Here is a 14,342-nt window from a genome sequence, read left to right on the forward strand (position 1 = left end):
ATCTGTAGCATCAGAATCAAATAATGCTTCAATTTTTTGCTTGCAGATAGAAATAATACCTTTTTTATCAAATTCAGCGATTCTCTTGCCTCCGCCTGAGATAGTATGTAGACTCGTCCTGGAATGGTAGATCTCTGCTCTGCCATCTTCACTCTTCCCTCGGGGCATTGTCTTACTATGGCCAGGTTTCCCACATTTAAAACATGCCTAGCACCTCCCAGGATGTGACCGCCCCACTTAGCACACGGTGGTGGTTGAGCTATACTCAAGGTCGGGGCCAGGCATATTAGAAGCCTGTTAGGATGGTTGTGGACACCAGAACTCCTAAATCCACCCCTCTGAAATGTTCCCCGAGTCTGTGATCCTCTAACAAAACTCTTCTTTCCTGGTGTCGTAGAACTACTCGGGCCATAACCTATTTCTTAAAGACTCCTCTAGAAGGGCCTGGGAGGACGAGAACCTCCCATGGCTATCTCGTCTCTTTTTACTTCTACTTCCCGACCCCTTCTTGCTATAATTCAGAGTCAATTACATATGTCAGTATATGTGGTTACTCCTAACAGAGCAATTTGTTGTCTATATTTAGCCTCATCTTTTCCAAAAGCCTCTTGGCCTTCCACTCACTATCATTGGTCTCATTTAGATAAGTAGAAAATTTTAATAGCTAATTAAACTTTTGAATGAATGCTTCCTCGTCAAGATCTCCCTGTCGAAATGCATGGAACTCGACCTCTTTCTCATCTCTGAATGCTGAAGGAAAATGATGATCAAAGAACATTTCCTTGAATTGTTCCCATGTTAGCTGACGTCCATTCATTAGTCTTGCAGAATTCCACCAGTGTTTAGCATCCTCAACTAGATACATCGTGGCTATAATCACCTTCTGTTCCGTAAAGCATGGCACCACCTCAAAGATGGTTTCAACTCTCTCTATCTATTTCTTCACTTCTCCTTCCTTTATAGTTCCATTAAAGGTTAGAGGGTTAAACCGAGAGAAAGTCCTCCATGCTTGATCAATAGCCATCCTTTGAACATCTCCATCCACTTTCGTCCCAGACGATCTAGGTCTACTACTGAAACTATAAGATGGTTTCAATATGCTCTCATGAGCTTCCTCTTGTCTCCTTTGTTCCTCCTCACGACCTCTATTCCGAAGCAGAACATTGTGGTTGTGAACGGTTCTTTGGATACTCCTCATCATATCCCGCAATTCTTCAAGAATTGCATCATTACCCTAGGGCCTTTGTTCTTCTTCTTCTTCTTGTGTCTCTAGTTGTACCTCTGGTATAGGCCCATCATTCTTCGGTAGATTACCAGCATTTCAGATGCTTCTTCTAACCATTTTTCTCCCCTCCTAAGGAAGAAATCAAGTAGAAAAGGGAAATTAGTGGGAAATAAAGGAATGAGATAAAGGGAAAGTGTTGTGTACATAAAGTTGTTAACTAATGAGAATGAATGCAATAGACACATCACCACAACCAGATCTCATAACCTGAGAAACTAATACCAAAATGTAATGTCCACCTTGACATTACCAAAATTTACCACAGAATCACAATAAACAATCATAATTAGGAGCAAGGATTGCTCCTGAGCTCACATTATCCATATAAGGATTAAAACTAATAATATTTTAAAATAATTGTGGAATATTTGGGATCCCATAAAAACCCTTCAAATTGGTAGTTTGAGCTCAAACTTAATGGTTTATATAGGGATTGGAAGCATGGAAAAGTTTTGGGAAGCAAAATACTTCAAAACAGGGCCAAAAATGTCATTTTTGAGTGTTTTGGTCCATGCGCCGCAGCTCCTGGTCCATGCGCCATGGCATGTGGCACAAAATGCCAAATTTTCTCACTGTACGATACACCACGGCTTGCGCAAAATGCACCGCGGTGCACTTGTCCATGACAGCAATGCTGTCATGATAGCTTTTCTGGACGAACTTTGAATGTGCGCCATTTTTATATCCGATATCCAATTGGAGTGATTCAAGAGCCCACGCGAAGCTTATTCAATAAGCTAACTAATGGTACAAGTTTCATTATGACTCGACATCATATGAGAATTTTAGATACTCAGATGCAAAAGTCAGTTTTTAAAGAGATTTTCAATCATCCAAGTACCCAAAACTCATAACGAATACCACTAACCCATTGTGATACTTGAACCAAGTCCAATAGAACAAAACACTTGAGTGACCAATCAAATACACAAAAACATATCAAGTACAAAATTTGACCAGTCAATGGCCATTTCACCCAATATGGCCAAAACACACAATCAATACTACATGCACTATTTGACTTCTATTGCCACATAATACATTACAATTACATTGTCACCACATATAAAAACATTCCTTGCACTTGTATTAGCATTTTAGCCCATCACCACAAAAATTGCCACATATTCACCTCATATACAATGTTAGGCTAAAATACACAACAACATAGTATGAAATAAGTACAACTAATCAAAATGATATGCATTCTTAGTTGGCAACATATAATATCATATAACAAGTTTATGTATACTACTCAAACCAAAATCGGGCATTACTATTTGATGTAGCAAATCTACAAATCCTTGCCCGATTCCTTCCCTCACTCAATCTCAGCTGTAGAACCTGTAAAATGTAACCACGGGGTGAGATAAAAATCTCAGTAACTAAGATAATCTACATTATTGATTAACAAGCCAAGTTATAAACAAGCATTAAAATAAGTAACATAATCACATCATATAAGATCACCACAAATTGCATGCATGATCCCTAACCATCCGGTCCTCCAATACTTTTGACCGAACTAGTAGCCTATTTCACAGAATCAACCCACATGTATGGTCCCCAAGCTCACCATCCATGGTAGGACTACCCAGCCAAGGTGTCCTAAACCACTTCTGGACTATTGTTTCCCCCTATTACAAGTAATTGGGGTGTTGTTACTCCAACACCACATCCTACGGATGTTAAGGAGCATAGTCTCTAACTCCATACCCTTTTGGATACTAAGGAGAGTAAGTCTCCAACACCGCATCCATTTTCAGGTACTAAGGAGAGTATAGACTTAATCTTCACTATCTCCACTAGGGTGACCTCCTACCCTCTAATATGCCACATTTCACTACATATCTCCACTTGACCATGCATAAACAACTTTCCAAACTAATATAACAAATCTTACCATTTACTTCAAAAATATAGAATTTCACAAACTAATACTCCACTCATTTTCTAAAATAGTTAACCTTTAAAGAATTTATACATATATACTCAACAAATCATAGAAAGTACTTGAGAATAACTTATATAAGGCAATAAATAATGCAAATTATCTAGTTACCTTAACCCTTTTGTTACTAAAAGGGTTACCCGTGGTATTAAATTTCTTCTTGTGTCAAGGAAAGTCTTCCCACACTACAATCTACAACAACAAGTACTATATGTTAATTTTCAATTAACACAAGCACTATTAACTACCAATAACCTCCTAATTCTCCCACTTCTCACTCATATTCTCAACAGAGAGGCTTGTTAAGATTAGAATTTGTTCATACCATCACTTTAAGTCTCTTTCCAACTCCATCACAACATAAAACTTAATATCTCAACTTATCACACTTCGACACCCTATGATCAAGTTAAGGCTTGATCTAAAATTCACCTAGCAAGAAAGTATCTTCCTATTACCACATATCTAAGATCAATAAACCTAAATTAAACCTTTAGAGTCAATAGAAACCTTCAAAACATTGACTCATGGCTTAATCCAATTAGACTAAATTCTCACTCTTCCAAATCCCATGGAAAATGAGATGAAAAGGTAGAAGAGAAGGGTAGGAAACTTACCCAAGAGTTTAGAGACTCAAATTATCTTTAAAATCCTTCCAAATTGATGCCCTAACAGTGCCCAAAGTTGCCCCCTTCGTGCTTTAGGTTTTCTACCCCAAAATCTGTCAATTTTTGATCATTTCTGAAAATTTAAGTTGCCTGTTGTGCCGTGCGCCACAGCGCACACCATGCAAGTCGTGGCTCACAACACAGTGAGCAACAAGTTGATTTTGCTCCCCCCGATACCTCCCAACTTGATCCGACTTTCATCCTATCTCAATTTAGAGCCAAATATGACCCAAAAATCTAATTAGCCACCCAATAACATAATTAAATAAATTAATCTTATTTTTAACTAATTTATTCCTTAATTAATCAACTTTTCTAGATTTGAAGTTTTAGGATGTTACATATGCCACGTGTCAATCTTTGCTGGTGGACTAATAAAAGGGCAAAAATATCTATAAAGTCATTAGCCAAGAGTAAAAATACTTATGAAGTCATAGGCCAGGAGCAAAAATACCCATAACGTTACTAGTGGTGGTGCAAAAGTGGTCAATCTATCCAATCCCTTAAATGTTTACCATTTAACTGACATATAAGTAAAAGTTGACCATTTTTCACTGATGTAGGTAAAAATATTCCTAAATAAAATTGTTTAGAGGTTAATCGATCATTCTATAAATACCTTGTGAAAAAAATATCATTTTGACTAAATAACAAATTAAATTACTTGTTTCTTTATAGTATTGGTGAATCATTTGAAAATTTTAAACCTATCATGAATGCAATTGTTTAAGGTTATGATAATATTCTTAAGCTAGATATGCTTAGTCTTGATCTTTGATTTTGTATAACCTATCTTACTCTGTTAAATCTCAAATTTTATAGGACAAGAAAAATGAATGGAGAGGGAGAAAGGAAGGGGATGAGATACGTGGTGATAGAAAGAAACCATATAGTATTGAGTTTGATAGATTAGTCAGTATTACATCCATTAAAGTAACATTGTAAGTGCTCATACAATGATCAATCAACATCCGTAAAAATTCATCTAGGAATATTTTTGTCTATATCAATGAAAAAATAATCACCTTCTACTTAAATGTCAACTAAACGGTCAACACTTAAAGGATTGGATGAATTGATCACTTTTGCACCAACTCCGATAATGTTATAGGTATTTTTATTTCTATCCTACTACTTTGTGGGTCTTTTTTCTCCTGGTCGATGACTTTGTAGGTATTTTTGCCCCTTTATTAGTCCATGTCAGCAAAGACTGACATGTGGCATTCATAGTCAACATTTAACAGTGAAAGTTAACGGCATTAGGTCAAAATTAATAGTTTGATTACTTTTGCACCCATCCATGTAATGTTATAGGTATTTTTACTTTTCCTCACTTTAGGATACTAGGTGCATGTGGCTTACCATTTTGTGGGTATTATTGCCCCTTTACCCTTCCCTTTTATTAAATAAACCTAGCACATATGGGTATGGTTGTCTATAAATATAACATACTATTTTGCTTGAGTTCGATTTGGAACACATGAAGGACCCCACACAAAACTATAAATGATAGAAAAAGGTTTAGATAGTTTGTATTGAAAGCACGAAAACAAAGAATGATGGTATTTAGCCAATTCACAAGTATCACGATCAAAAGTAAAAAAATTTTATTTGATGAAAAATGAGGAAATAAATGACTCAAGTATTGAACATTGGAATGGTCCATTCTTTTATGCCATAACAAAATATCATTAGTCTTAGAAGTGGATACAAAATTATACTGAATGTAAGACTAGAGTCTACTCATGATTGATTCATTAAGGTAGTATAGCCCATCACACTCCTCAGCATTACCAATCATCTTCCTTAATGAGAGATCCTAAAAAATGTAATGAGTAGATAAAAAATGAGAACTACAATAAGCTTGTTTAGTCAACTTTCTTATGGATAACAAATTACAAGCTATGTATGGAACATGAAGTATTGAATCCAATCATAAAACTTCAAAAATAGTAATGCTTCCCTTTCCATTAAAATAGGAAGATGTTCCATTAGTAATATCAATTTTCTCACGTCCACTATATGGAAAATATGATGTAAATAATGTAGAGTTTGCAGTCATATGATTTGAGGGCCTAGAGTCAATAATCAACTAAGATTTATGGAAGAAGGTATTCACCACATAATGGCCAACTCAAATCGATCATACACAACCTAATAGGCCAATTATATTACAACAACAATAGTCTCAATTCACCATGATTGCCTTAAACCCTCTCCATAGTCTTACTAGACTTTTCCAATCTCTTCTTTAGGATCTCATAGTGTTCATTAATTCTTTGCTCAATCCTCCTCATCATACTTCTTAGTTTGAGCAATATGTTCCCATTGCCCACAATAAGTCCCAATTGCTCTCTAGCTTGACCCATCTCAAGTTCCTCATTTGAAAATATATTCTCTTCTCATACCAAGACTTCCTACTCTTATCTTGATAAATTTGTCAAGATATTGTTGGCCATATTTTTTATTTACACCATTTTTTTCCTCTTAAGGATGGAAGTTATATCACGAAAGGAATAGAATTAGCACTAGCTCAATAAGGAAAAAGAACATGCATATAATGTTAATTGCCAACTTTCTATATGCAAAATGCAGAATTCATAAGCAACCTCAACTCCTAATTCACAAATCCATAGTCTAGTCCTCATAACTGGAGAAATTGATACCAAGTTGTAAGGTCTTCCTTACTAAACCACAATTAACTCCAATCATGGAAATAAGGGGACTAAGCCCACAAAGGATTACCAAATTTGTAAAATTACATAAATGAGAATAATTCTCAAATCATTTACAATAGGATTCCAAAATTTGACATTTTTAATCTCTAACAAACTCTTAATATGCTCAAATTAGAGTTTTAAAGCAATGTTGAAGATTAAAAATAAATTAAGACTCAAAACATTGAGTTTCAAAACTCAAAACTATGTTTTGTGTAGAAAACATGTTGTGCGCTATGGCTAACGGTTAGTGCGACGTAGTATACTTACCTTTGTGCCATGCGCCACTAATACATGCCGAACCATAATACTAATAATCATGTGAGTGAATTTATATGTATGATCAGATGCCAACCTTATAACCTCATCTTACATCCGACATGAAACTGATGGCTATCTGATGGCTATATCCTTCATGAACTAACCTAGCCTTTTACTTGTGAGGGCTACCAAGTCAGGGTTAACTCACTCACTTGTGTAATTTAGTTTCCCCTAATACTAACAAATGTGGGATGTCGTACCCTTAATCTAGCCTCCTCATGAATTGGTGGAGACTAATTAAGTTCGAGCCCCTCATAGAACAAGTGGGACAGTCCTAAATTAATCATGGGACAAGGGCTACTTTCAATTCCAACACTCAGTACCAAGGCAAGTTCTCGATTCTAACGGTCACTGCCAATACCATATGAATTTAACCATTTACTCCTCTCCTTAGGCAAACTCCCATTAATGATCAGACTATGCACATATATCATATGTTTATGCATTCTTGTCAACAATACATTTCATATACATTCTCATATCCACACTTATATACTCCACATACTCCACATGTCACACATCACATTTATAAATTTTACAACATGCCATCAATTAAATCATCAATTACATAAAGGTGGCATGCATAAGATTTCCATTTTTAAACACCATTTTGCAAGTCCACAATTTCATCATTTTTCCAAAAATTGCATCATTAGTTCCAATATCAAATAAACTACAAATTGTTAAATTTCAACGAATATCTAATTAACATACAATTATACAAAATAAGTTTTCCTCAGTTACCTTAAACCTTTGGAAAGTCAAAGGTTTACCCCTCACAACAAATACTTCTAAAGCTTCTCATAAGCTTAAATAATGCCACAATGTTTCACACTATAACACAAGGATATTATCATTATCCCATTTTTTGTGAATTTACCAACATTAATCCATATTATCTTTTCTATTAATCTCATAAACTCACTACCCATTCATACCTAATGGGTTCTCTAGGTTCCATTAACTCATCTTACTAGTAATAAGCCATTTAATAATAATAATGAGCATCAAATTCTCCCAACAACCATATTAATTGCAATTTTTACATATTAATGACTCCTATGAACTAACCACTCCAAAACAATCAAAACTAAATCTACTAATTAGACCCCTCTATAATCATACTCATTAAGTTAATCATGATTAAATTTCCTAAATCTTATAATTCAAGAGTGAAATGGCATCTTACAATATATAATAAAACATAAGATGATAATTCAAGTGTTCATACCCAAAGGTAGCTTGTGTGAAATGGACTACAGAAGCAATGTCAAGGCATCACACAAACATAAGTGACAAATCATGCATAGATCATCTGACAATAAAAAGCTCAACTTTTATAATCCAATACAAGAAAACATGACATAACTTACAAGCTTGAATATACTAAGATGAGTCCTAGGATGCATAAATGAGATTATGAGCTAGCAATGATGCATTGCTTTCAATGATAATGATATGTAATTAAGCTCTCAAAGTTTTCACATTAAATCTAAAAGAATTAAGTAACTTATATCCTATGAATCTTCATCTTCTCTTGATTCTTTATGCTCTCGAGGTTTTTTCTTCATCTATGATTCTTTGTATAGATTTACACATAACAAATACCTCTTCTCTTCATTTTGTAATCATCAAAAAACATGATTTAACAGACTAAAGGTGTCCTATCCCACTTCTAGACTATGGTTTTCCCTATCACACATGAATCAGGGCGTCGTTACTCTAACACTACATCATACTGATGCTAAGGAGTATTAATCTCTAACACTGTGCCCCATATGGATACCAAGGAGATAATCTCCAACATCGTACCTTACTAAGTACTAAGGAGATACATGCTATATGAACTTTCATTACTCCTTCCTACAAGTGAACTTCCACCTTCTATCATAATCATGCTCACACTTCTCATAATTATCACATACTTGTATCAAAACCATAAATTTTTCATACAAGAAACTTTCACAAATTAATTGTTTTAAAACCATTCCATGTACAAAATCCTTCTTTCACAACATGCAATACATTCAAAACACACGTATACTTTTGACTTAATCCTTTTGACTCAAAAAGGGTTACCATGGTCTAACATTTGCTCCATACAATCCACACATGCAACAACACTTGAGCAATACTTAATCTATATGATTAAGCAACAACTGTCAATTATCATTCTAAATAAACTCCAAAATCACTAAATTTTAAGTACCCAATATATCCAAAATATCATTTTATCAACATCAACTCTTCCAATACACCCCATTAATCCCATTTAGTACTTAACACACTAATATTCTCATTCATTTACCCATATTATTTCAAAACTCCTAATTTTCACTTAGTGTTTGTCCAAACCCTACCCAAAAGTTTCAAATCACTAGAAAACTCATAAACCTAGGTTTAAGAACTTGATTTAACTCCCTAAGACCTTAAGTAAACTAATGGGTTCATTCAAAACCTAAGGCGATACACATTAAGCCTCAGCCATACATAAAAATACTAAAAATTCACATAAAAGGGAAGGGAGAAGGATAGGAAGCTTACCAATGTAGATTTCAAGCCCAATATGTAACATCCTGAATTTATAATCTTGTGTTAATGATTGATTAAAGATGAGTTAGTGATTTAATGTAGGGATTAAAGTTCTGAGTAGTGAAGTGATATATTGACTCATTGGGATGTTATATGAACAGATATGAGTAGAAGAGCAAGGTCCTGAAGCAGAGCGGGTGAGCATAGTAAGAATTTTCCTTACTGTACCACGCGCCATGGCGGGTGGCAGGTGTGCCGTGGTGCATAAAGCAGAAATCAGTTTAATAGGGACATGTCCAGCTTGAAAGTTAGAAGGAAGAAACATGGGAAGAGAGGTTTGGAGTGGAAAAGAGCTAAGGCTATGTTAGGGCAAGCTAAATCAAGAGTAAAGATGGTGTTTTTGACTCGTTACTTATGGATAAGTCACATACTGCCTTAACCTCCGAATCTATCCTATTTTCTCTTAGTTTTAATCAATGAGAAAGTGAATTCAGGAGTTTTTAAGGAGTTAATTTCTTACCTGATAGTAATAAAAAGGTTCTCTAGAGTTAAACTAGTGCTTTGTAACTAGTTTAAATAAAAAAGATAAAGTTTTGAAGCTTTAGGCAAGAATTGCCCTAATTTAGAGAGAGAGTAGTGAGAGAAAAATTTCTAGAAAGTGTTAAAGCTTGAAATGAGGGGTAATCAATGGTAATGTGCATAATCGAGTATAAAATGTATATTTGATGGCAATTAAATATTTAATTATGATAATTGGCACTTTTGGTCAATAGAAAAATTGACTATGAATGCCAATTCTGTATAGATTCTAGTGTGTGATACATGAACTATGAGAGAGGAGCTTGAATAGGGTTGAAGTCACACGAGTAACCCTTTTCTTATGAACAGAAGAGTTGAGGTAATCATATAGTTTATTATGTTTATTAACTATTATAACTGTGTAAACGTGAATGTCAAATATCAAATTGTGAATTTATGAGTTTTAGCATGAACTTTTCATTGTGAAATGAATTTGAAAATTATTAATTTTTCATGACTATATATATTTATATATTATGGAACGATGTATAAGTAGTGGATATTGTGAAAGAGCATGATCACAAGGGATGGGAGTTTACCCAGGATATGTGGGGTTGTGTGTATGTGGAGATTTGTGAGTGAAAAATTTATATGGTCGGACTGGCACTATGAGACATCTGGTGCAACATTATTTAGGCTGTTACCATGGATAATTTGGTATAGTATATTATGGCATGGGATATCTGGGCAGTCTGGCAACTCTCTAATTCCCGTTAGGGTGCAGTTAGGAGTCAATGACACCTCTATCACAAGTGTGTGAAGAGGGAAAACCATAGTCTATAGGTAGGTTAGATTACCTTTGGCTGGGTGTATCTACCACCGAAAGTAAGCTCAGGTCAACCAGTGGTTGATTCAGAAAAAGATAATATGTGAAAAAGATAATTTAATATTGATATGTTATATATAGATGTGCTATATAATACTTTTCAATTACTTTGGCATGGTTATTTATGGTAATAGATGTTTAATGAGCTATATCTGGTTATTGAGATTTTTATCTCACCCGTGGTTATTTACATTTTTTAGGTTCTGGTACTAGTGGATTAAAGGGAAAGGATATAGCGTGAGGTAATATCTCTTTTCTAAATCTTTGTAAGATATGGTGTATTGATTTGTGAATTATAAGTCTAAAGTATGTATAAGTTGCTATAAGATTTGTATATGTGCATTAGTTATGATTATGGTATGCTTTTGTAATTTTGAACTCCCTAGCCTTGTATATGTGTGAATGAGGAAATGACTAAAAAAAGCTAGTGGAGGGATGTAATTATGTGTGTATATGAAGTGGGTGGAGATTAAATGGAGTAATCTGGCCATATATGAGACAAGAAAATTGAAAATGTGGTTGTGGCCCAAAGTGTGACATGGGTAGATTATAGGCCAAATTTGTGCACATGTGTTATATTGTGCATGTGTATGGTCAATTAGGTGTATTTTATCCATTTGGACTTAGTCAAGGCCTAAAAAGTGGCTTATGACTATTGGTTTCGAATTAAGATATTTAAGTGGCAAAACTTTGACAGACAATAGTCAAAGTGCACTTTAGTATCCAATTTTTGATAAAAATATCAGATTGAGGTGAAACCAGTGTCATTCATTATATTTTGAAATAAGCTTCGTGTGGGGGCTTGAACCATCCAAATCAGACTTCGTATATGGAAATGGTGTGTATCTAAATTTTATATCAAAAACTGTCATTTGACAGTAAATTCAGGTGTGTGCGCCACGGTGCATGTACTCACATGCCATGGTGCACGACACAGAGCAGGCAATTGTGGCCTCTATGCCACATGCTGTGGTGCATGTGGCATAAGCCGTGGTGCACGATGCAATTTTTCACTTTATTTTTAAGTGATACATATGTTTTCTTGACTTTTGATGTACCTAATCTATATGCTTCCGCTGTGTATGTAATTGTGTATAGGGTTAAATAACCTAAATGATTATAAAATGTTTTCTAGAAATATTTTATTGAGATCCTAATGTTTTCAATAATTTTAACTCAAAATTAGAAGTAATTAGTGATTTTTGTAGCGGAACATATAGTAATGTCAATGAGGGCGTTAGATAATACACTCCCAAAGTGACATTGGAAGCAAGCCCTAGCAAACCTCAAGTCCTCCTCATCCTCTATTTTTTCTTCCATTTCTTTCTTTTTTTCCTCTAAAATCAAACACATTTCTCGTTTAATTTAATCCCTAAATTGGTTGTGCACTACGACACATGGCATAGAAAGTGCCACATGCCATTTTACCTACCCTCTCAAGCTTGGTTGACTCATACACCATCTTAACTCATTTTCGAGGCTGTTTAAAGGTTAAATAACTTTACTAATATGCTAGAAACACCATTATTTACAGATCACATATTTTGACCAATTCACCCTTCTTAAACACACAAAGTTCCAAGTTGAAAACTTATAATGTTACATGCTACATGCACCGCAATGCATGGCACATAATTTTGAATAACTTGATGTGCTTAGCTCATTAAATCAACTATAAGCTTAATTTAGCTTAATTTGATAAATTGAAAATGGGTGAAAGTTTGGTGTGAAGTGTGTTGAAGCTAATAGAGGTGATAAAAGGATTTAAGAGGATGATTGAGACCTAAAGTGCTAATTTGTATAGATTAACACACTTGCATGTGCGACTCAAACTAATGAGCTAGTTGCTTAAGAGAAACCATCAGTAAAGGTAACTAAATAATTCATTTCATTTATTCACTAGTCTAACTATTTATGAGTAAATATATAGTATGATATATGTGATTTGTAATCATTTGTATGATTTGAAAACTTGCATGACTTTACATTGATAAGAATTTGGTTTATATAGTATATTACAAAAGAAAATGGTTGACAAGTTAAAGAGGTATAAGTGGAATCTAGTAGATAAATGTGATTATATTACATGAATAAGGCATTATCATATTAGGGGTGAGAGTTTACCTGCATGAAGGAGTAGTAAAAAACCATATGGCATCTATTCTCTTTAATGTCTAATGGGATGCGATTGGAAAAATCCTCTCCTTAGTGCCTATGCAGGTATAGTGTTGAAGATTCCCTCTTTAGTGCCTAAACAGGTGTGGTGTTAGAGATCTAAGCTCCTTAGCATCTATGAGATGTGATGTTAGAGTAATGACACCCCAATCATGTGTGTGATAAGGGAAATCTATGGTATGAAAGTAGGATTAAACACATTTAGCTAGATGATTCTACTATTTAAAGTGTGCTAAGATTAATTGATATATGGCTGGTCTAGTGGAGCCTATGGGTTTGATTAGGGTGATATGGAGATTTGGATGGATGGGATGATCATGTGAATAAGAAAAAATGGTTTTATGAAATAGATATGTTCACACACCACACACACACACATTTAGTTTACTTATTTACAATTATTCCTGTTAATAGATAGTTGTGAATTATTTTTATTATTGAGATGTTTATCTCACCCTATAGTTACCATTTTATAGGTTCTAATAGTGAAAGGAGCAAGGGGAATGATTCGGGTCAGGTGTAATGGTGCTACACCATGCTATTAGAGTTTTTGTGTAATGAACTTATGTTTTAAATATTTGATGATATGAGTTGTCATAGGAATGCATTAGCATATTTTGGTGTACCCGTGTGAATGTTATATGCATATCTTAGCCCTATAATGTGAAAACATATGAGATGTTGTAAGATACATCAAGAAGGCTAAGATACTAATACAAGTGCATAATTGTGTGTTTAGAAGTGATAGATATGTGAAATTTGGCCAAGGAGGTTTATATATGTGAAAATGCGAACAATGGGCCTTAGTGAATGTGATAAAGGGCAATTAAGTGGCCAAACTTGTCTTTGCATTTGATTTTGATAATATGATTATTTAATCAGGTGTTAAATGTCTCATTAGATGTGGCCAATACCTTAAAAGTGATTGATGACACATGGTTGAAAATTAGGTCACTTGAGTGGGTGAAAATGATATTAAGTTATCATTTTGCATTTGAGTGTTTAATTTTTGAATAAAATATTAGATTAAAATGAAACTTATGTCATTAGATAGATTATCAAGTAAGCTTTGTGTGGGCGCTTAAATCACTCTAATCGAACATCGTATGAGAAAATGGTGCACATTTAAAGTTCAAATCTATCAAACTATCATAACAACAAAATCTATCATATGCGCTATGACATATGGTGCACATGCTATGACACATAACATAGAGTAGGGTCTTGTGGTTTTGTATCATGTGACACAGCACATGTGTCACATGCCACTGTATTTATGCATATTAAA

The sequence above is a fragment of the Prosopis cineraria genome, unplaced genomic scaffold (assembly GCF_029017545.1).
Source record: "Prosopis cineraria cultivar Desert tree isolate PC_DT_omini unplaced genomic scaffold, ASM2901754v1 PC9, whole genome shotgun sequence".
NCBI lineage: Eukaryota > Viridiplantae > Streptophyta > Magnoliopsida > Fabales > Fabaceae > Prosopis > Prosopis cineraria.